Source organism: Malus sylvestris, chromosome 2 (assembly GCF_916048215.2).
Source record: "Malus sylvestris chromosome 2, drMalSylv7.2, whole genome shotgun sequence".
Classification (NCBI taxonomy): Eukaryota; Viridiplantae; Streptophyta; class Magnoliopsida; order Rosales; family Rosaceae; genus Malus; species Malus sylvestris.
In genome coordinates, this window is record NC_062261.1 from 18,541,129 (window position 1) to 18,564,855 (window position 23,727).

Genomic DNA, 23,727 nt, shown 5'->3' on the forward strand with positions numbered 1-23,727 from the left:
AAAAAATATTTTTTACGAATGGAACACGAAATCTACATTTCAGAAACTTCACATGAGGCAAGACTCCATATTTTTCATTTTTTTAGTGATTTCAACGACATCTCCACATACAAAATGAGAGATTAGTCTTTCGATAGAGAGAATTTAGGGTAGGATCAGATTCGTTTGATGAACGATAAAGCTTTAGCCTTATAAGGTTATACAATTAAAACACTAACGAATGAGTGACTGACCTGATTCAAACGGCGACCATGGAAGTCGACCATAAAAGTAGCAAAGCAAGGCAAAACCAAGATCTTCTATAAACTCCTAGCCGAATATAACTACTCTATGGGAAGCATTATGTTGTGTGTTCTAGGGCTTATAGGGACCAGTGTTTTTATATATAGGCTAAAAGCTGGGTTTCCATCCATAAAGGAAACCTAAACTTTACTTTCTTAGCCTCCAAGTCAAGTATCATAATCATATTCAATTAAGGATTCCATCAATCCTATTTCCAATATAAGACACCTATATAGGATTGATATCTTTAAGAGATCAAATCACAATCAACATTATTCTCTAATATTACATTCCTATTACATTTAGTAGACCACTTAAAGGTTGATTTATATTAGATAAATCAAACATTCTCCCACTTAGTCTACAAAATGTAATATTCATGTTTATACTTGAGATTTGAGATTAATGTCACTTTAGTGGCCATGTGACAGTGATTACATCTCGTCCTTAATGCAGCTTCTGTCAAATGCATTTCTTAACATGGAACTAACAAGGTTGTAGGATTGACACAACCCAGAACCTTCATAATCACACATGCTAAGATCCTCATTCACATGAAACACAAATTATGATTAAGAGATGAAACTTTAAATAAACTTTAAGTAAACCAAAATGTCTTACTTTATATCATCTCAGGTCCACCTTATTGTAACACACAAGTTACACTTTTACGCTTCTTTGAAACCTTAAATATGCCAATGTAGATATCCTTCATCTAATGAAACCACCATAACCTGCAGGTGTGAATACATCTCTAAAACAATCATGCATCAGTTTCATTAGACCAATAACAATACAAACAATGTTTGTAGCCAACGAACACAACTGAAAATACCAAATGGGCACATGTCCAAGTAAAATATCCCAAAAACTTCATAAAACAAATTAATTCAACACTTGTGAGCAAGATGAATTAATATGTTTTTTTGACACTGATCTATGCACCATACTACTTACTTTCATAGTGATTTCCAACACCTGTGGGCAAGATGGAAATCTTCACAACTGAGGCAGTGCACAAACCATGCCATGTCATTTAACATGCAATTTGATAACAACTTGATATCTGATATATATTTCATCAAATAATTGACCAGCACACGAAAAATGTGACTTAATGAATCCAACTGGAGATTAAATTGAATACATGGATTCTATACATACCTTATAGGTCATCTGCAAATGTAAGGCATTACTAACACAAAACTCAAACTCCCACTGATATGCAACATCATTACTTAATTTGCAAATCAATACTCAAATCATATTTTTGAAAATATGCCTCTGGGAATAGCCTTACTTGGTCAATGAATGCATATTACCTCAATGAAAGGTACAACTAAGCATGAAAACATTCATCACTGTTATACAAAACATGCATCCAATAACCATCTTATATGTATTAACAAGTCCACATTCATGCTAAGTCCTTATGAGCCCCAAAACAAACGATCAACTGAGAAATCCAAATGATTGCAAGTAACAATGTACGCATATACCAAGTATCCATTCGTGCAACTTAAACATATTATGGATATTCGAGTAACCCAAATTCATGGAAGATAGAATAATGCTTTAATAGATTCATGCAAGTCCACTTAATGCTCAAATTTTTAGAACAACTCCCACTATGTTTTCAGAGTTCATGACACACCCTGACCTAGATAGAGGCATGTTGGCCGTCACGTGAAGGTGACGTAGCCATGTGCACAGTGCGGAAGCAATATTAATATATGAAATGCGAATAAACAAAAACCAAACTAGAGCACTAGATAAGATAAGGTGCAAGACGAGAATAAGCCTAAGTGCAATCCAGCAGGATGGATACTAATTATACAATACCAAAAATGGTCCTATATTTGTGATGATCTGTCAGAACCACCGTCAATTCCTCGTGAGCCACCAACGAGCACTTTTACCTAAAACCTGGAGAGGCGCAAAATAGAAAGTGTGAGTGGGCAAAAACAAAGCTTTTCAAAACCATTTCACTTATCAAAAGTAGTAACCCCTCGCCGTAAAACCTGTATAATTCCCAAAAAATAGCATACTTGTCTATATTTCAAAATCATATTCAAAATAGCAATTCCACAAATATACCTTGTCAAATCTCAGCAAGAATTAAGCAAGCTAGATGAAATAAACCAATATGAAATGGCATACCAGCCAGAGTCACCTAACGTGACCTGTATGGCTGGATCTATAACTCATCAACTAGTTCTCTGCACACAAGTCGGAACCACCTAAAGTGGTATGTACGACAAGCTGGGTGTAAATAAATACGCTCAAGTGCTACGGTCACGTGAAGGCTGTGCGAAGTATCGCAAGTCACCTACGAGTCGGAACCACCGAAAGTGATTTGTACGATAGGCTGGCACATGCCTTGGATCTAAGGTGAGAGTTTGGTGCGGGAGGTGAACGATCATGTGACAGCTATGCCCTATCCTCGGACAGAGCACTAACACCGGGGTGCAAGATAATAAGCTCGAAATATATCTCAGTACTAATGTACTCACTACCATAAATATACTCACTTGAAGCTTACCTGGACGTCCACAACGTCGAGCAACAATATATATATATATATATATATATATATATATATATAACCATAATAATGCACAATTAAACATAAAGAGCATTTGACATGGCATTTCAAAGTATCAAACCATTTAATTAAGTTTTCTGGGAAAATACCAAGTGTGTGTGTATATATATATATACTGAAAACCAAAAGCTCACTCACTAATATGTGGAAGGGTCGTAACCCCTGAGCCCTGCTTGACTGCGCTCGTCCTCAGGATAGGTCTCACTTATATTCGAAACAACTATTTAAACGTTATTTTTAAATATTCGAAACAACTATTTAAACGTTTTTTTTAAACACATAAACAGAACTAGCTAATAACTTATCATACATTGCTCAATTGGGGTATTTGAATATACCACTGTGACCTACTCAACCCCACGAACATCCTTAAATTTTTAGAAAATTTTTTCGATGTCCCACGTGCAGGCACGTGGCTGGTACATTAACAGATTCCATAACGCAGTTAGGGAATATTCCGTTAAATATTATAATATACCGTTAAAGTTACCTAACGCCGTTAGAATATTCCGTCAACTTTGATGGAATATTCTCCTCCTTCTTCCTTGGTTCGCCGGAGTCCAGTGCCGACCACTGCTGCTATTGCCGGATTCTAGAAAAACTTTAAACTTCAATATCTTTCTCATTTCTACACCAAATTTCACAAATTTTATACCAAAATGAAGCCCTCAACCAGTAGAACATGATCGTACATTTCAAAGGTCCTAAAATCAACAGAAACTCACCGGAAAAATATCATGAAAATTGGTCAAACCTGCACCTCGATAATCTCGAGTGTTCTAACGTTAAAACCACTCCAAAATTGATCCAACGTGCTAGTAAAGTAAAAATATTACCTTCTTAAGTCTTAAAACCACTTAAAACCTTCGCGATCACGTAGGAGGAAAAATCACCCCTCACCGGAGTTCGAGTAACTCAAGTTCTACAAGTTTTCAAGACCAACTAAGGGTATGGATGAGTTCTTGAGCTCACAAGGAGTATGAAAGTCACCTTCACATCCTTGATCTGTGACTAGTGAAGCTCGTTGAGAGGTTGACCATACACTTGTACGAAAAATGAGAAAAATCCGAGATGGAGAGAATGAGAGGGGATCAATGGGTTTGTATGGGTGTGTGTGTGTGTGTGGTCCAGCTTGGGTCACCAACCAAAAACAAAGAAAATCTAAGTCCTAATTAAGTCCAAATAATTATGACTTAAAATGATTGGTCCAATTCCATAGCCCATTTACACACACACAACTCAACTCTCAAAGGTAAAATTGTCCTTTCCCCGCTATCGAGGACAAACTAATATATACATTCGGGACAAGCTGTCACAACCTACCCCCTTAAGAAAATTTCATCCCAGAAATTTCGTACACTAATACAAACCACTAATAATCATAGAACAAACATGGATACATTTCCTTCATACCATCCTCTGTCTCCCAAGTGGCTTCCTCCACCGAGTGATTTCTCACAAAACTTTCACTAAACGCACAGTCTTATTCCTCAGAACCTTACCTTTCCAGCCCAAAATCGTCACTAGCTCCTCATCATAAGTCAAATCTGGATTAATTTCCAATGGTTGAGGAGGTATCAAATGCGATGGATCAGAGATATAATGACGAATGAAAAACATCGTGCACTTTAGATAACTCTGGAGGTAACTTAAGCATGTAAGTAACTTCACCGACTTGCTCGGTAATCTGATACGGTCTGATGTACCTAGGACTCAACTTACCTTTTTTCCCGAACCGCACTGCACATCTCCATGGTGATAACTTCAAAAACACCTAATCACAAACTTTATACACTCGGTTAGTGGCATGCTTGTCTGCTAGACTCTTCTGATGATCCTGAGCCACTTTCAGGTTATATTTAATTACCTAAATATTCTGAGTAATCTTCTATACAATCTCAGGGCCTACTAAAACTCTTTCACCAACCTCTGACCAACACAAAGGTGTACGACAAGATTTGCCATAAAGTGCCTCAAATGATGACATACCAATACTCAAATGATAGCTATTATTATATGCAAACTCCATCAAATCTAACCACTGCTGTCAGGCATCGCCAAATTGTAAGACAGAAGATCTTAGCATATCTTCCAGCGTCTAAATAGTCCTCTCTGATTGCCCATCTATCTGAGGATGATATGTCGTACTAAAGAGTAATCTTGAGCCAAGAGCCTCCTGAAATGCCACCCAGAATTTAGAAGTGAATTTAAGATCCCGATCTGAGATAATACTAAGTGGAACCCCATGATACTTAACAATCTTCGATATGAACAATTCAGCTAATCGGCTTAAAGAATATTTCTCCCTCACTGGAATAAAATGTGCAGATTTAGTAAGCCGATCAACTATCACCCAAATGCCATCATAACCATTTCGTGTACGAGGAAGCTTGTACACAAAATCCATAGTAATATCTTCCCACTTCCATTGCGGAACGGGAAGTGGCTGCATCAATCCAAATGGCTTTTTCTTCTCAGCTTTGACCTACTGACAAATGGCACACCTACTCACGTACTCAGCAATTTCTCTTTTCATACCCAACCAATAATAAAATGGTCAAATGGTATGATACATTTTAGTACCCCTAGGATGCATTGCATAAGCCGATACATGTGCTTCATCAAGAATTTCTTTCTTTAGTTCTGCATTATTCGGCATAGACATTCTTCCTTCCTGCATAAGTATGCCATCCGATTTTCTAATCCTTAGATCTTTCTTTTTCCCATCATTTCTTGCCTGAATTAACTCTTGGTTTCCTCATCATCCATCTGAGCCTCGAGCACTCGATCAATTAATATTGGCCTGACCTGAAAATAAGCAAGTAAAGCTTCCTCTCGTTCTTCCACCCCTAACTTCACTCCAGTAGACCTCAAATCCGCAAGAAGAGGAACATGACAAGCGTACAAAGCATTAATTCTCGCTTGAGGCTTCTTACTAAGTGCATCTGCCACCACATTTGCACGACTAGGGTGATAATCAATCGTGCAATCATAATCACTGAGCAACTCTATCCATCTTCGTTGTCGAAAATTAAGATCCCTCTGAGTGAAGAGATACTGAAGACTTTTATGATATGTAAAAATTTTACATTTTTCACCATAAAAATAATGTCTCCAAATCTTCAAGGCAAAAATAATAGCTGCTAACTCAAGATCATGAGTAGGATAATTCATCTCATGAGGCTTCAATTATCTTGAAGCATAAGCCATCACCCTACTATGCTGCATCAATACACATCCCAGACCATTCAAGGAAGCATCATTGTAGATCTCAAAGTTACCACTATCATCAGGAAGTGTTAAAACATGTGCATGAGTGAGACAAGACTTTAACTGCTGGAAACTCTGCTCACAATTCATAAAAGCTGCAAATGCATTAGTTAACCCGAATGACATCACCAGAAACTCATAATGACCATAACGAGTCCTAAAAGCTGTCTTAAGGACATCCTTACTTTTAATCTTAAATTGATAATAACCAAACCTCAAATCAATCTTAGAAAACACACAAGCGCCTCGAAGCTGATCAAATAAATCATTTACATGCGGCAATGGATAACGGTTTTTAATTGTTACCCGATTCAATTGCCTATAATCGATGCATAGCCTCAAAGTCCCATCTTTCTTCCTCACAAATAAAACTGGAGCTCCCCAGGGTGAAGTACTACGCTGAATCAACTAATTCCTGCAACTGAATCTTCAATTCCTTCAATTCAGCAGGAGCCATTCGATAAAAAGTTAAAGATATAGGATCTGTACATGGAAGTAAATCAATGGTGAACTCCATGTCTCGGTCTGGTGGAAATCCAGGTAAATCATCAAGGAATACGTCAAGAAAATGCCTGACCACTCGATCATTCTCCACACTAGTAGGAGTATTATCATTCAACACCACATGAGCCAAATATCCCTGGCAACCTTTCTCTAACAACCTTTTAGCCCTTATGGCAGAAATAACACCATGTCTCACCCCACTATGTTCGCCCACAAATGTAACCTCAGGCAATCCAGGACGATGGAAAGTAACTGACTTCCCGTTGCAATATATATTAACACGATTATAATGCAACCAATCTGTGCCCAAAATAACATCAAAATCAACAATATCTAATAGGATGAGGTTAGCTGGCATAGCAACATCCTCCACTAACACAGGACATCCTAGATAAACATAACTAACATAACATATCTCCCCTCTAAGCATAGCAAACTCTAAATCATACCTTAGAGGTGTAGGGTGAGGTTGTGTCAACTGAGCAAATGTATGAAAAATAACAAAATGCGTAGCACCACAATCAATTAATACTCTAGCAAAATGACCAAGAATATTCAACGTACCCATGATCAAATCAAGATTATTCTGAGCATCCTGTAGTGTCATGTGGTGAATATGTCCCTGAGCTTGTTGTAGGCCTCCACGACCTCTGCTAGTCTGACCACTACAACCTTGCACATTACGCCCCCGGCCTGGCTGATTAGGCTGCCTTAATGATCCTGCACTACTAGAAGCAACCTCTATGTGCTGGGACTATCCTTTAGGATACCAATGAGACCCACCAGCTAAATAGGGAGGATACGAAGTACAACCTCTAGGATACTGAGGGTAACCACTCTGCTGATATGGGTCTTACGGATACTGATACTGCCCTACATAATAAGGAGCTACATCACCCTAGTAATGATAAGCACATCCGCGACCCGCCTAGGCATAACCATTAGGTCCTTAAACTTGTTGGATCAGCACTGGTGGTGGTAAAGAAGGCTGCTGGGGCCTCTGCTAATTCTGAGGATAATGTATAGCCTTATGCCCCAATTGACCACAGATAAAACACCCTCTACTACCTTCCCTGCACTCTTCGAAATGTTGACTATTACATCTACGAAAAAACGGACTACCAGAACCACCAGAATCTCTCTGCCCTTGAAAACGAAGACCTCCAGAAAATCTACCACTTCTCATTTGCCCAGTGGAACTCAGACCTCCACTACAAGAACTCGAACTAGCACCACTCTTTTTAAAACTTTGAGTCTTACGAGGTCCCTGAGATGATTGGCCCTTATCTTTATCATATTTCTTTTTCTAGTTATCTTCTTCCTCCTCACTCTCACTAGGCAAATTAATAGAATCTTCAATCCGCAGTAAAATCTCATAAACTCCTAGTAAGTAACATAAGGAGTCGTGATTGCCATAGAGCACCATTTCTTCTAAGTACCCACCCTGAAACAATAAAGCATCTCAACCGGATTAGCAGCCATCTCCAGATCATAGCGAGACAAATCAGTAAACCTCATGTAGTACTCATTAGCTGTCATTTTTTCAAATTCGTAAACGCTTGCTTCTTGAGATCTATATACTCTGGAGGAATGAATCTCTTCTGAAATAACTGATTAAAATCTTCCCAATCAACAGCTTCCTCTGGTGATAACTGATAAGACTCATGTCTCCACCAAGATGTTGGTTCTGAACCTAGAAACCAGGTAGGCGTCTTAACCCACCTATCCTCCGGAAGATTTCCCTAACTCTGCATCACTCGGAAAGTCTTCTCAATATGATTGAACCATTACTCTGCTCCTTCATGTCCTTCATTACTTATGAAATGATTCAACTTCAGATTATACACAGTCTCCAGATAAGTCTTTTGAGGAGGACGAAGCGAAGACTGAATAACATTAGTTATAGCTTCCCCTAACTGAGCAATATTAGAGAAACCAAGCTCAGCTGAAAGACGTGGCTCTCTACCAAGCGGTATAGTTCTGACAGAAGACACCAAGATAATTAGAACATTCACAAGATATGTAGGACTGCCAAACCTAGGCTTTGATACCAAACTGACACACCCCGACCTAGATCGAGGCATGCTGGCCGTCACGTGAGGGTGACGTAGCCATATGCACAATGCGGAAGCAATATTAATATATGAAATGTGAATAAACAAAAACCAAACCAACTAGAGCACTAGATAAGATACGGTGCAAGACGAGAATAAGTGTGACAACACTTAATCAGAGCATAGGTAGTCTAAGTGCAATTCAGTAGGACGAATACTAATTATACAATACCAAAAATGGTCCTACATTTGTGATGATCTGTCAGAACCACCGTCAATTCCTCGTGAGCCACCAACGAGCAATTCTACCTAAAACCTGGAGGGGCGCAAAACAGAAAGTGTGAGTGGGCAAAAACAAAGCTTTTCAAATCCATTTCACTTATCAAAAGTAGTAACCCCTCGCTGTAAAACCTGTATAATTCCTAGAAAATAGCATACATGTCTATATTTCAAAATCATATTCAAAATAGCAATTCCACAAATATACCATTTCAAATCTCATCAAGAATTAAGTAAGCCAGATGAAATAAACCAATATGAAATGGTATACCAGCCGGAGTCACCTAACGTGACCTGTACAGCTGGATCTATAACTCATCAACTAGTTCTCTGCACATAAGTTGGAACCACCTAAAGTTGTCTGTACGACAGGATGGGCGTAAATAAATACGCTCAAGTGCTACGGTCATGTGAAGGTTGTGCGAAGTATCACAAGTCACCTACGAGTCGGAACCACCTACGAATGTTTAGCACTTGCCTTGGATCCAAGGTGAGCGTGTGGTGCGCCTGGTGAATGATCACGTGAAGGCTAGGCCCTATCCTTAAGCGGAGCGCTAACACTGGGGTGCAGGATAATAAGCTCGAAATATATCTCAGCACTAATGTACTCACCACCATCACTACCATCAATATACTCACCTGAAGCTTACCTGGACGTCCACAGCGTCGAGCAACAATATATATATATATATATATAACAATAATAGTGCACAATTAAACATAAAGAGCATTTGACATGGCATTTCAAAGTATCAAACCATTTAATTAAGTTTTCTAGGAAAATACCAAGTGTATATATATATATATATATACTGAAAACCAAAAGCCCACTCACTGATATGTGGAAGGGTTGTAACCCCCGAGCCCTGCTTGACTGCGCTTGTCCTTAGGATAGGTCTCACCTATATGCGAAACTATTTAAACATTATTTTTATACACATAAACAAAGTTAGCTAATAACTTATCATACATTGCTCAATTGGGGTATTTGAATATACCACGGTGACCTACTCAACCCTATGAACATGGCTAAATTTTTAGAAATTTTTTTCGATGTCTCAGGCGCTCTCACGGGCCGGCCAAGGCATGGCCAAACGCCCCACCCAAACGCAGGCACATGCCTGGCACACTGATGGATTCCATAATGCCATTAGGGAATATTCAGTTAAATATTAGAATATACCGTTAAAGATACCTGATGCCATTAGAATATTCCATCAACTTTAATGAATATTCTCCTCATTTTTCCTTGGTTCGCCGGAGTCCGGCACCGGCCACTGCTGCTATTGCCGGATTCTAGAAAAACTTTAAACTTCAATATCTTTCTCATTTCTACACCAAATTTCACAAATTTTATACCAAAATGAAGCCCTCAACAAGTAGAACATGACCATATCTTTCAAAGGTCCTAAAATTAACATAAACTCGCCAGAAAAACTCATGAAAATTGGCCAAACCTATAACTCGATAAACCCAAGTGTTCTAACTTTAAAACCATTTCAAAATCGATCCAACGTGCTCGTAAAGTAAAAATATTATCTTTTTAAGTCTCAAAACCACTTAAAACCTTCGCGATCACGTCGGAGGAAAAATGACCCCTCACTGGAGTTCGGGTAACTCAAGTTCTACAAGTTCTCAAGACCAACTAAGGGTATGGATGAGTTCTTGAGCTCGCAAGGAGTACGAAAGTCACCTTCGTAGCCTCGATCTGCGACTGGTGAAGCTCATTGAGAGGTTGACTGTATACTTGTACGGAAAATGGGAAAAATCCGAGAGGGAAAGAAGGAGAGAAGGTTTGTGTGGGTGTGTGTGTGTGTGTGGTCCAACTTAGGTCACCAAGCAAAAACAAAGAAAATCTAAGTCCTTATTAGATCCAAATAATTAGGACTTAAAATGATGGTCCAATTCCATAGCCCATTCACACACACACAACTCAATGCTCAAGGGTAAAATCGTTCTTTCCCCGTTATCGAGGACAAACTAATATATACATTCGGGACGAGCTGTCATAGTTCATGCTTGCAAATAAGTTAATGAGTATGAAGCCCAATATTTGTTCACTAATTCTCCCACTTGGGTAAACACTCGTTAATATATTCTTTCAAAGATGTACCCAAAAAAAAATTGCTCTATATTTTAGACATAATAAAATAGAAATCTCAACCAACATAAAGTTGTCAAACAGAATTTTAGCAATGAGTTACACTTACTTTAGAATTTATCATAATTAATTTAAAAGCTTGATTTCTACCAAATTTATACTAACCAAAATAGAAGTACTATTCTTCATAAGATAAAAAATATGGAGCTGTTTTGGGTCAAAATAGTAGTCTAAAGTGACGTCTCAAAAAGACCAACACAATCTGTCAGTAAAAATTGTTATACGAGCATCGGTTACTAGTAAATTCACCATAATTAACATACATTGCAGAAAATTACGAACATTTGCAGAGACATAGTAGACATCTATATGTTGAACATATCCAAAATTCAGGTCATTTGGTGACCATTAGACCTGTCATTTACCTGATTTAAATCAAGACACATAATCTGCCAAAAACAATTATGTGCATCTATCATGAATTTATGCATCCATAACAAATTCAATTTTATATCATTTTCGATGTCCAAAAGAAACTTTAGTAGCCAAATTTCATCCTCTAAACTGACATCATAGTTCAAATTGAAAAGATTTACAAGCATAAGATTTAAACAATGCGTACCTTAGCAATCCTTGATTAACCTTCATGGTTCCAATACTTTGCATCAACAAGTCTCATGAAGAGACACAAAATACGTCATGATGCAACCGATTTCCACGCCTTCAAACCACAACCTTTTATGGGGCTCATTGTGGAAATATATGTCACTAATGGCATGGAACTTTATCCCAATAAACTTCATAAAACTAAATTAATTTACACCTGTAGGCAAGAAAATTAACTAGTTTCTAGTACCAGATTTTATGTCACAAAAGTACCTTCATGAAAAACTTCAACACTTGTAGGCAAGATGAAGATTTTAACAACTTCTGTGAAATAAAACCCATACTATGCAATCTTAATTAAACTAAAAGAAGTAATCCACACCTGTAGGCAAGAAGATTATCCCTTTTATTCTAATTAAGATGCAAAGTTGATCGAAGTAACTCAAAAACACAGTCTTATCGTCAACTAAGCTGCTTCATCTTGCTTAGTTGAAAATGCATTGGTCAACTCCGCTCTGAAACAATTCAAGAAGTCACATGGATTAATTAACTGTAAGTGACAAAATTATGATAACCTGATTCGAGCTTCAAGTCTTGCCAACAAATGGCATTAATTCCTTCATGACTCCCTTTGACATTAAATTAATCTCAAAAACCTAACAGCATACTTGAAGGAGATTAATCACATATAGAACAAGTTTTCACCACAAGAATGTTAATACTTATCATTATGGAGTCAATTAGAAATACTTTATGTAATGTGAGAGAACAATACATTCCTTTAAATTAAAAGCTAAATCACTCAAATCAAACGGGTTCCTTTCCTTTTATATATTTCTTTCCGTAGTACAAAACTACTAAACATAGCATTAGAATCATGCATTAGCTTTGTAAATACCAAATTAAACAAAAGGAACAACCAAAATTATTTTCTTCCATAGAAAACATCTCCAATATATGCCCTACTTTAGCCTTGAAAAGTTTCTTTTCTTCTCCTCTTATGGCACATAACAATTTACTAATCAAAGCACTGTTTAAATTCGTTAGGCATAGGAAAAACCACAAACAATAATACATGTTTGAAAATTCATGCTTATCAATTTAGTCACATACTTTGAATGAAATACTTACTTGATGCCTTCATATGTTCACCGCCTTTTATTAAACATATGTATAATCACATGATTAACCGAAAAGCTATAATTCACCACATTCCAAGCTCACGGCAATGTTTAAAATTGAATCATCTCATTCATGCTTGAACCAAAATAGCCATACAAGTAACACTATACACGCCATTTGCTTAACAAATGTTGCCAAAATATGTATGATTTACTTTCATGTATAAGAAATACATTAAATTCACTGACAAGCATGTATAAAGTTGATCTACAAATAACTTAACATATGCATCCCTGAAACGCAACTTTAATATATGTTATCATAATCATATATATAGGCACAATCTATATACCAACAATAGTATTGAGACAATTTAAAAGTGAACCAATTTCGTCTCCTGCATTTAGAAAGATGTCAAGCAGCATTTGAAATCTCATGCCCATCTCTTAATTGTAATAATTATAGGTAATTGGAGTTGAACTTTATCCAATTTACCTATCAAACGCGAAGCCATAGGCGACATATATGCACTAGTGTCGGAATATCCAACAAAACAGTCTCAAACGAGTATGATAATCTATGCATATATCAATGTTTCTCGGTATGCCTTCTTTATGCATACAATTTGGATACTGGTGTTATGATAAAATTTACACATGCAAAGCAAGCTCTATATGCATAATTGGCTTTTGAAAATTACATGTACTTGCTTAGATCATCAATCAATGGTTCTTGAATCCAACACAACCATTATTGTATATAACTGAACACGAAGACCAAAAGAAAATATCATACCAGGATCTCATATGCCGATGACCTTCCCTATTGGGCTTGCTCGACGGAGGAATCTCAAGAAATTCTCCAATGCAAGGTTAGAACAAATGTAAATGCGTACACATGCTTATAAAAACTTGAGATTACAAATGTATATAACCTATACTTTTGCCGAGACCTTAGGCATTGACCCGTATTGTGCCGTTGTCGCTGTCCACCTTGGACGCACCTAACATAGAAGTTCTATCGCTTGGTAATATAATAGAGCCCGCCTTGAAGCCCTTGAGAGTTGAGGCGGTAGGCCGCACCTGCTGGCTGAGTAAAAAGGAACCCCAACCTCTATGGCTTCAACTTATATATCAGCAGTACTAGCACATGGTCAACCAAAATATTAGCATTAAAATTGAAATAAAAACTCTGAAATATTCCATGGTTTTCAGTCGTTATTAATTCAATAAACTGACTAATCAAACTTTCCTAGTCATTCCTTTGTCAGAACTATTGGTGGTAATCTATTTTGACTAATCAAATTGGCTTTTATTGATCAAGCCAGCACATGTAAATAAAACATGCATAACCAGTGGCTCGACCAAAACTTATTATATGCAAAACAAAGGCCTGCAAAAAAAAATGACATCAACCTAATCATAGATTATATGTAATTATAATAGGTATAATCTGGAAAATTGTTGGAATTCGAAGCAACCATCACCATTATTTAAATTTTATACTTCAATCCATGTTTGGATCCCACTGCAAAATATTTATATATTAGCACGATATATATATATATATATGCTTCTCCAAATTTCAATATGATTATACGATTGAAACACGGTTTATAGCCATTTCTGATAAAATTTTCCAAATTCGTGCCATAAGATTAATTAGTAAGAAATAATCTTGATACCATGAACATCACAATCGTAAGCCCTGCCGGCCTTTGCTCCTTAACCGACCTCCATCTGATTTTTAATATTTAACAAACACTTGAATTTAGGATCAAAAGGAAATTGATCATAGAATATGTCTGAACATATCATATTAGTACGCCAAGGATATGGAATCACACTGAATTTAAGACCAAAATTCAGTTTATATATTTTGTAAAATGTATCGTCGAACTTAATAGGTTTTAATTATATAACAAGAGGCTCTGATACCAACTGTTAGCCTTATAAGGTTATACAATTAAAACACAAACGAATGAGTGACTGACCTGATTCCAACGGCTGCCATGGAAGTCAAACACAAAAGTAGCAGAGCACGGAAACAACATGATCTTCTATAAACTCCTAGCCGAATACAACTACTCTATGGGAAGTATTATGTTGTGTGTTCTAGAGCTGATAGGGACCGATGTTTTTATATATAGGCTAAAAGCTAGGGTTTCCATCCATAAAGGAAACCTAAACTTTACTTTCTTACCCTCCAAGTCACGTATCATAATCATATTCAATTAAGGATTCCAACAATCGTATTTCCAATATAAGACACCTTATATAGGAATGATATCTTTAAGAGATCAAATGACAATCAACATTATTCTCCAATATTACATTTTTATTACATGTAGTAGACCACTTAAAGGTTGATTTTTATTGGATAAATCCAACATATACTGCAAAGTGTAAAAGTATTGCTACGTATACAAATTAAGTACCTGTGGCTTGCCTATAGCAGGTTTGTAGGAGGCCTTTATTGTGATTCCCAAATACCGGCATGCGATTCCCAGGAAATAATAATATTTTGTTTGTGTGTTTAATGTCTTAGAAGGAATTTAAAGTTGCATGTCATATCATTCTAAGTGCCTGCTATCATGGGTTGTATCTGCACCATGGTCATGTAGAACCCCTCTCAACAATTTCAAGAGAAAATAATTAGCATATGACATTTGCGATTATTTTTCTCCTTTTTTTCCCATTTTATTGGGTTTTCTCGTATGTTCCACATTTGCTATTTTAAGATGTGAAGGATGCGAAGGATGTGGGGTTTATATAGAAAATATAAGATGTATGTTGAGAATGTGGGGTGTGAGAGCATTATGAAAAAGTATGTGGAGTGCATTAAGATAACTTTTAATTACAAAAACAAATGTGGGGTGCATTAAATATGTGAAGTGCATTTAACAATATGGAGTGCTAATATAATAAGTCTAACTACAATTAGGAGTAGGATTGTTTTCCTCTCTCCCCTTCCCTCCCCTCCTATATAAACGTTTACGATTGCCACTTAGTACTATAGTCTAGTGGTATTCCTCTTCACTTGTAAGTGAGATGTTTTAGGTTTGATTATCTCAAAATGTGACTTTGAACTACATTATTGCAAACTCATTGTGAGGCTAAGTCCACCATTTTTCCTTTAGTGTATATAATATCGTTTATTAAAAAAAAACGTTTATGGTTATGCCACGCCAACATCTTGTTTTGATTTTTCTATAAAAAAATAAAAGACAAAAAAGAAAAGTGTGAGATGAGAGAGGGAAGGACATGGTAATACAATTAAGAGTGGACGACAATTTGGAGAAAGTTTTCCATGACAGATGGTATTCCCCACCAATAACCTATGGACACTTATATCCTTATAGCATAACAATTTCATACATTTAAATTTGAGCTTTGAAAAACGCCCAGAGGCTTAGCATGATAGGTGATTTTCCTCAGCCCTCCATTCTCAACCAAATTCGAGCTTTGAAAAACGTCCAGAGGCTCAGTTTCCGAAAAATGCATAAACTCTTCAACCTAAATCACTAAAAACAACAAAACCAAGAAGAAGAAAAAAAAAATTACTCTGCTTGCGCCACAAAACCCAGAAAAAACAAAAAAACAAAAACCAAAAAAAAAAAAAGGAAAATATGCTAACTAAAATCCAAGAGATAAAGGGGAGGAGGTAGAGAATGACCAGATTTGAACGCTTTATGGGGAGAAGAACATACAGAAGGATCTGAAAAATGGCTTTTTTTTTAAATATTACTAATTTATTTTCATAATTTTATATGTTTTATGGGTTTTGATTTTCTGATCTTCCACACTGGATTTAGCTCTAAAATCTTTTGTTCGAGCTCGTTCATGTGCGGCTCACAGTGTACGGAGGTCCAGAAGAGGGTGGGGGAAGGAGGAGATAGACGGCAAACCTAAAGGTCTGGCCAAATATCCCTCTGGTTCCATGTCGAAATAAGAGGGGAAGAGAACGAGAAATGATAGGAGAAAGAAAAAGAGGAAGAGGGAGAAGAGATGGAGCATCCCGGGTGAAATCACAGGCGACGATGGAGGTGGGTTGTTTAAGATTTTGCCATCACCGACCTCCATTTATGATTTTGCCGATAACAATGGGGGGGGGGGGGAGTCAGGAGGAGATGGGAGCAAGTCTTGGGAGCAGTGCAGGTCTTGTTTATTTTAATTTTTTTAATAAAATTTAAATGTATTAAATTGTTATGCTATAAGGATACAGGTGTTCATAGGTTATTGGTGAGAAACACTATCTGTCATGCTGAGGTGTGTGTTCCAGTCATGAAAAATTTTCTCGACAGTTTGGACTTTATTCACAAAACCAGAGGGTTAATAATGTTTTTTTTATCACAAAAAAAGATAGTTAATAATGTTAAAAAAGGGGTTAAGCTCGTGTTTTAAAGCAGGTAATCATAATTCCTCCTGAGTAAATTGGTATGAAGTTGATTAATTTGTTTTAAATAGGGAAAACGATAATATGGAGGATTTATACGGCTACGGTATTCTGTGTTAATGAATAAAAATTCATACATTTTTATATCTCTTGTTTTATTGGCACGGAACACCATATAATGTACTAAGTAAGTTTTTCTCAATAATATGCCATGGAATTTTAAGGGCCTTGCCGGGAATCGAGTAGATATTTTATGCTTAATCTAACCAAGTTTCTCTAGTGTCGAAAAAGTGCTACAATGGTTACTTTGCTCTGTTTTTTTTGTTCTCATCCATTCTGCTACCATTTACTTGAAATTTTGGTAATGCCAATTTATGTTTTATTTAATAACTATTTTGTTTTTTCATTTGAGTTTTCACATTTTGAGAACTGAAAAACTTGTTTGGTACTACTTAAACATAAAAGTAAAGGCAAATTCTGAAAACTGAAGAAAATAGTTCTTAATTTTTATTTTCTATGAAAAATAAAAAATGAAAATAGTTATCCACAAGATTTTAATTTTCAGTTCTAAATAAAAATTGAAATTAAAAACGATATGATTATGAAATAATCTTTTATCTCCTTGTTGATAAACTTGGATGCGAATGCATGATTTCAATGCCATTATCTTCACAGATGAATAGGTAAGGTGTTGTTGCTCAGCTTATGTTACTGTTTGTTATAGGTGTAGAAAGAAAGACAATATCTTAGGTTTCAACTAGCATGCTTTTTAGAGTGTATTTGTTACACTGGATTATTTCAAATTAGACTAGCTTTAGAGACTAAGCTGAATTAACTTCACATGAACTAAGTAGTACAAGAATAATAAAGTGTTTAGTGCGTTATTGAACTATGTGATGGACAAACTTATTTTCAGAACTTAAATATTTTTTCTGTTAGTTTTTAGGGAAAATTAGAATCCCCTACCGTTTTTCTATATCATTTAGATTAAACATATGTGCCTTTTTAAAATTTGATTAAGGTGCTTTGACCAATAGTCACCTCTATTTTTTAAATTCAAATAATTTTTAAATTTATCCTTTTATCTGCATAATTCACTTTTCCTTATTTTGTGACAGCCCGTTCCTGATTTTAAGAGTTTTAAAGTTTTAATAAAGGATTTTACAAAAATGCCCTTTGAGGCACGCGCATTATTCGAGGTTAATCGTTGTGTCGTTCCATCTAAGATTTGTTTTCTTGACATATCCTCGTAGTACGCGTGGGCGCAGACGGTGAGTGATTTGGAGTTATATCGAAGAATTTATTAACGTTTGAAATTTGGGCATTTTAGGAATTATAATTTAGTAAAATCTAGAATTTCTTTTATGAAAATGGATGGCCCAGATTTAATGAAGAATTAAATGGATGGTTGGGATGAGAGAAAGAAGGTTTGTGTGTGTGTGTGCGTAAGAAGAAGAAGAAGAAGAAGAAGAAGAGATTGGGCAAATCTGCCCAACCAGAGGAAGAGAGAGCCGGAGCTCCGAGAGAGAAAGGAGAGAGTGCTGGTGAATGGGGAGAAGAGAGAGAGGAGACTGGCCAATCAGAATAGAGAAAGGAGGAAAGGAGAGAGGGCGAGAAACGAAGGAGAGAAGGAAGAAAAATGGGTCTTCACCTGCGACCCGTTTCAACCCGCGACACCCACACCCAAATTCCGACGATTTTCACCGGAATTCTCACAAATTGGATCAAGGTACCCCTTCCAATCAACACCTAGGCCTTCCCTTTTCATGTTTCACCCAAAAAATCATGAAATTTCGCGGTGATTTCGCGAAAAACACCCACACGGGTGCCACGACTTTCTTGTTCAAAATTCTCCCAATTTCGAAGCAATTTCTTTCAATTTCCACCACCCATACACTTCTCTTGAGGCCTAGAACAAAGCCCAAGCATTGGTTGGGACGGCGGAGTTGATTTGAAGACGAATTGGAACTCACCCAATTCTAGGGTTCCTCACGGATTTTGGTGAAATTGGAGCTCTTCCAGGCCAAATTGGCCTTGGCCTCAGGTATAAAGTTTACTCTACTCATTGAGATCTTCAATTCTGTATTTTTTGAGAATTTTTGGAAATAGTTGGATTTTTCGGCTAGTCGGGGCGGCCAACCGCTACCCGCGGCGGCCCGTGCCAATGGCCCGCCAATGTCATTCTTAGCATTTGTTTAAGGTTCTAGGTTCAGTTTTGATAATTGATGGACGTAAATTGAGTAATTGAACCTAAGTTCGTTTCGATTCGTGGTTAGGCCAAAATGTGAATTGACGATCCGACCGTTGGATCGTCACCAAACTTTGATACGTTGTAATACGTAATATTTGAGGATTATAGGAACTTATGGATTGGGAATCCGATATACGGATCTTTCGGAATTGGAGTTGTAAGTTCATAAAATAGAATGTTAACCGTCACTTGGTTTTGGAAATTGACGGAGATTCGACCGTTGGATGGTAATGAAATTTTAGGATGTTGTCCTAGAGGTATATTGTGGACCTCTGGAAGTTATGGATTTGAAATCTGAGTTGCAGATCTTCCGGATCGAACTACGTAGTGACGTGTTTTATACAAGTTATATATTCTATCAATATGATTTCTGAGGTTGGATTTGATTATTGTTCTAGGCGCCGATCGTCATGACACCTTGATGTGTGGTGCTAGGGAGTTGTTGGGCGAACTCCAGGTGAGTGGGCAGTATTTCTGTTTATACCTATATACTATTGATATTTTTCCCAGAAATTAAGTTTAAATGAAAGTACGTTTTAAAATGCCATGCATGCATATTGTGAATTATATGAATTGATATTTGATGCATATATATATGTGAATTGGTGCTGTGGATGCACAGGTGAGTATCAAGTGAGTTTATGTTATTCATGTGAATTATTAATGATGTGAATTGTGTTGAGAGCTCATAACCTGCACCCCTGGTGTTAGTGCTTATAGTATTCACCGCACCGCACGCTCACCTTGGATCTAAGTAGGTGCATGTCGTACAAACCATGAGAGGGTTCCGACATGCTAGTCGTACAGATCACTAGAGGTGGTTCCGACTAGTAGGTGACCTTAGATTATGTGCACACATGATTGATGAGAGAAGCACTAGAGCATATTATTTCACCATTCTTGTCGTACAGACTACTTCAGGTAGTTCCGACTTATGTGCAGAGTAGCGCCGTACAGGTCACCGTGGTGACTCCGGCTGTATTGGATATTGAGCTATAGAATTAACCGTACAGGACCAACTGCAGGGTCTCCGGTTGATTCATTATGTCACCTGTTATATTGATGCATCCATATTCTGTCATTGACATTATTGCATGGCATACTTGCTGGATTTTAGTAAAGATTAATGTTTTGAGAGATTTGAACAAATATTATGCTATTATGTTATTTTCTGGGAAAGTATACAGGTTTTACAGCGAGAGGTTAGAAATGTTTTAAATGAAATGTTTTCGAAAAACTTTGTTTTACTGACCCACTCAATTTTATTTTGCGCCCCTCCAGGTTCTTGATAGCAGAGCTTTGGTGGCCACGAGGAATCCAACGGTGTCCTGACAGAATTCACAAAAGTAGGACTCACCCTCGGGTGTTTCATCTTAGTAATTGTATTTTTTAAAGCTTCCGAACTATGTAAATGGTTACGTCACTCTCACGTGACGGCCAGCATGCCCTCCTTCAGGACGGGATGTGTCATATTTAGTGGAGATATTAGTAATTAAACTATATTTTCTCTTCTTCCAATATGTTTTTTCGATCACAGTTTTTTTTTTTTTTTTGTTATGCAAAAATTTAATATTATTTCTTTTTCCAAATGGTTTTTTTTTTCTTTCAAATAGTTGGTGATCAACATAAAAGCGCAATGTAATTTTTTCAAATTTTTTGGGAAATTATATTTCTTTTGTTTTTTGTTTTTTAAGTATAGTTGTTGACGAATTATTATTAAGTACAATACATTACGTATATATTATTTGCGGGTACATTTGAATTTACAAAAATCATTAATTGGTACGTTTATTTGCAATTTTGGTACGTTTGATTTTATACATATTGTTAATATTGGTACATTATTTTTATTTGGTACGTTTTATTTTGTACACATTGTGTATTGGTACGTTTATATTATTCTCAATCCTATTTTCCTTAACATACTAAAAGAAAAACTTATTTCGGTACGTTTGATTTTGGAGGATTTAAAAATATTTTAAACTATTTTAAAAAGAAAATATCTTAAATCGTAGATAATTATTGCTAAATTGTGCATTATTGTGAAAATAATTTTGCATCTAACAAACTTTTTTTTTTTACAATTATTTCTAACAGAGGAGAGTGTAATCAAAAGACTAGATTATAGGAAATTTGTTACAATATAATGTGCATATAGCACCAAAATTATGAAAAAAAAAAAGTTTAATCAAATTACTAAAAGGCGTGGATGTTTGATCTAAAAAATTCAAAACTGAAGCACCTATATCAAAAGATTCCTTTTTTTTTTAATCATCGTATTAATAATTTATTATTTTGGCCCAAATATTTTCACTTCATTCAACCCCTTTCGGGCTTTTGCCAACGCCAGTATCGGAACTTAATGGAATTTAACATAATTAATGTCTCTCTAAACCGTGCACAGGAGGACATAGACATGAAATGGCGTATAAATTTTTTTACAAGTAAAGACAGCAAGACCATCTGTTTAAACTAAATTTTGCAAAACCATATAACATTATTGTTGATGATTGGATTATTACTTGAAGTGTTGACTAACGTACTTATTTTCTTTTGGTGACACATCACATGATTTGCAAATTTAGTATAAAAAGTTGGCTTACCTAACATTACTTTTGTTGCCACTTATTACTACGGTCTAATGATATTCCTCTTCACTTGTAAGTAAGAGGTCTTAGGTTTGATTCTCGCCAAAGACGAATTTGAACTCCATTATTGCTAGCCCATTGTGAGGCTAAACCCACCCCCTCTCATTTAATGTAAAGAATATTATTTGTTTAGAAATACATTACTTTTGTTTTCTATGATATTGTATTATTGAAACAACCAAATCTAAAATCTCCCCTAGCCTTGAATTTCAAGGTTTCATACTTGAATGGAGCATCTAAGAGCATCTACAAAAGAGATGTTAAAATGTTCATATAAGCTATAATAGTTATAAAAAAAAAAAGGACCACACTAATTATTAATGATTTTTTATTAATTATTATTGATTCAATCATTATTATAATTAATGTTGTTGTTCACCATTGCATTTGTTTATATCCTGCTTTTGCGTGTTTACGCATCCGTAATCGGAATGAAACTTAGGAATCCGATTCCGATTACGGATAATTCTTATGTTTACTACGATTTGGAGGAATCAACAGTGTGTGGGACCCACACGAAAAATGGAATTCAATTCCTGAAATTGGAGGAATTGGACTCCCTCTATGAGAGAGGTATTTGGATTCCTGGATGGTGAAGGAATCAGGAATGCACTCTACTTTCCTATTATGCCATCTTATTCATAGATGCTTCAGCTTGGCGTTGGAGTTGGAGGAAGACAACCGGGAAGATGAATTTGGCTAGTCAGCTTGGCGTTGGAGGAAGACAACAAGATGGCGATCAGAGTGCTCGGAGCGTTGCTTCCGCTGATGCATGCACTCATGAGGGTGGAGAGTGAGTGGACGCCCAATGACTCGTTAAGCAACACAACAAGGTGCCAACTCTGTTGGCTAGGTTCTTAAAATGTTATTTTTTTTTTCTCCAGGGAAGATGAATTTGGCTAGGTTAAAAGCAAGAAACCGTGCTGATGAGGTGGATGAGGACAACTGTGGATAAAGACAACTGTGGGTTTTAAATGCCCTTCGGAAACTGTTCTTCTTGATCCTAGATGGGGTTGTTTATTTAGTATCCTTCAAGTCCCTGCGATTGATGTATTGTATATAGGAATGCAATTTGGAACTTCGATAAGGAATTGAATGCAATGGGAGTGGTTGTTGATCCTCCTGGAACGATTAAGATGTTTGCTGGTTGCATTAGAGAACTAAGGCAAACTATGTTGTTACAGTGCTATGAACTGGAGTGGTTGAAAACACGGCATGGTTACAAGACTCCTGTTGAAACAAAAAAGGGCATTTTAGTAATCATATTAATTCTTATTCCGATTCAACTGAATTAGTAAACAACTTCTACAAACTCAGGTTTATTTCTATTCCAATTTTTGAACATTTAAGTAAACAGCTTCAACATGAATTCGATTCTGATTCCTCTTCATTTCAATTTCTCCTCAATTCAATTTTTCCCCAATCCAATTCCTCCAATTTTGATTATGAACGAGTTAGTGTTTTCAATCAAGCTAAGGTGAACAGTCTTCTTTTGTTAGAAAATAGTCAACATCACACATAGCCTGTAAAATTAAAATCTGTTCAAAATTTGACACCTTATTAAATGCTCTAATTGTCTTAATCCCTAGATTTATCCAATCATACCTCAA

At 36.4% G+C, this 23,727-nt stretch overlaps 2 long non-coding RNA genes across 6 annotated transcripts; one reads left to right on the forward strand and one right to left on the reverse strand.

The window, feature by feature from the left end:
* Positions 1–318: 318 nt before the first annotated feature.
* On the reverse strand, positions 319–13,694 carry LOC126586469 (uncharacterized). Of its 5 annotated transcripts, none has more exons than XR_007610809.1 (5): positions 13,619–13,694; positions 9,830–12,357; positions 8,963–9,031; positions 7,226–8,641; positions 319–2,208 (listed from the first exon to the last, which is right to left on the reverse strand). It is a non-coding gene; the product is annotated as an uncharacterized LOC126586469 (long non-coding RNA). The 5 variants fall into 5 exon arrangements; XR_007610815.1 differs by having other exon boundaries at positions 9,830–11,830; positions 12,277–13,688; XR_007610812.1 differs by having other exon boundaries at positions 11,718–13,688.
* Positions 13,695–19,145: 5,451 nt separating this feature from the next.
* On the forward strand, positions 19,146–20,933 carry LOC126583291 (uncharacterized). Its single transcript, XR_007609715.1, has 3 exons — positions 19,146–19,262; positions 19,868–19,926; positions 20,751–20,933. It is a non-coding gene; the product is annotated as an uncharacterized LOC126583291 (long non-coding RNA).
* Positions 20,934–23,727: the final 2,794 nt, after the last annotated feature.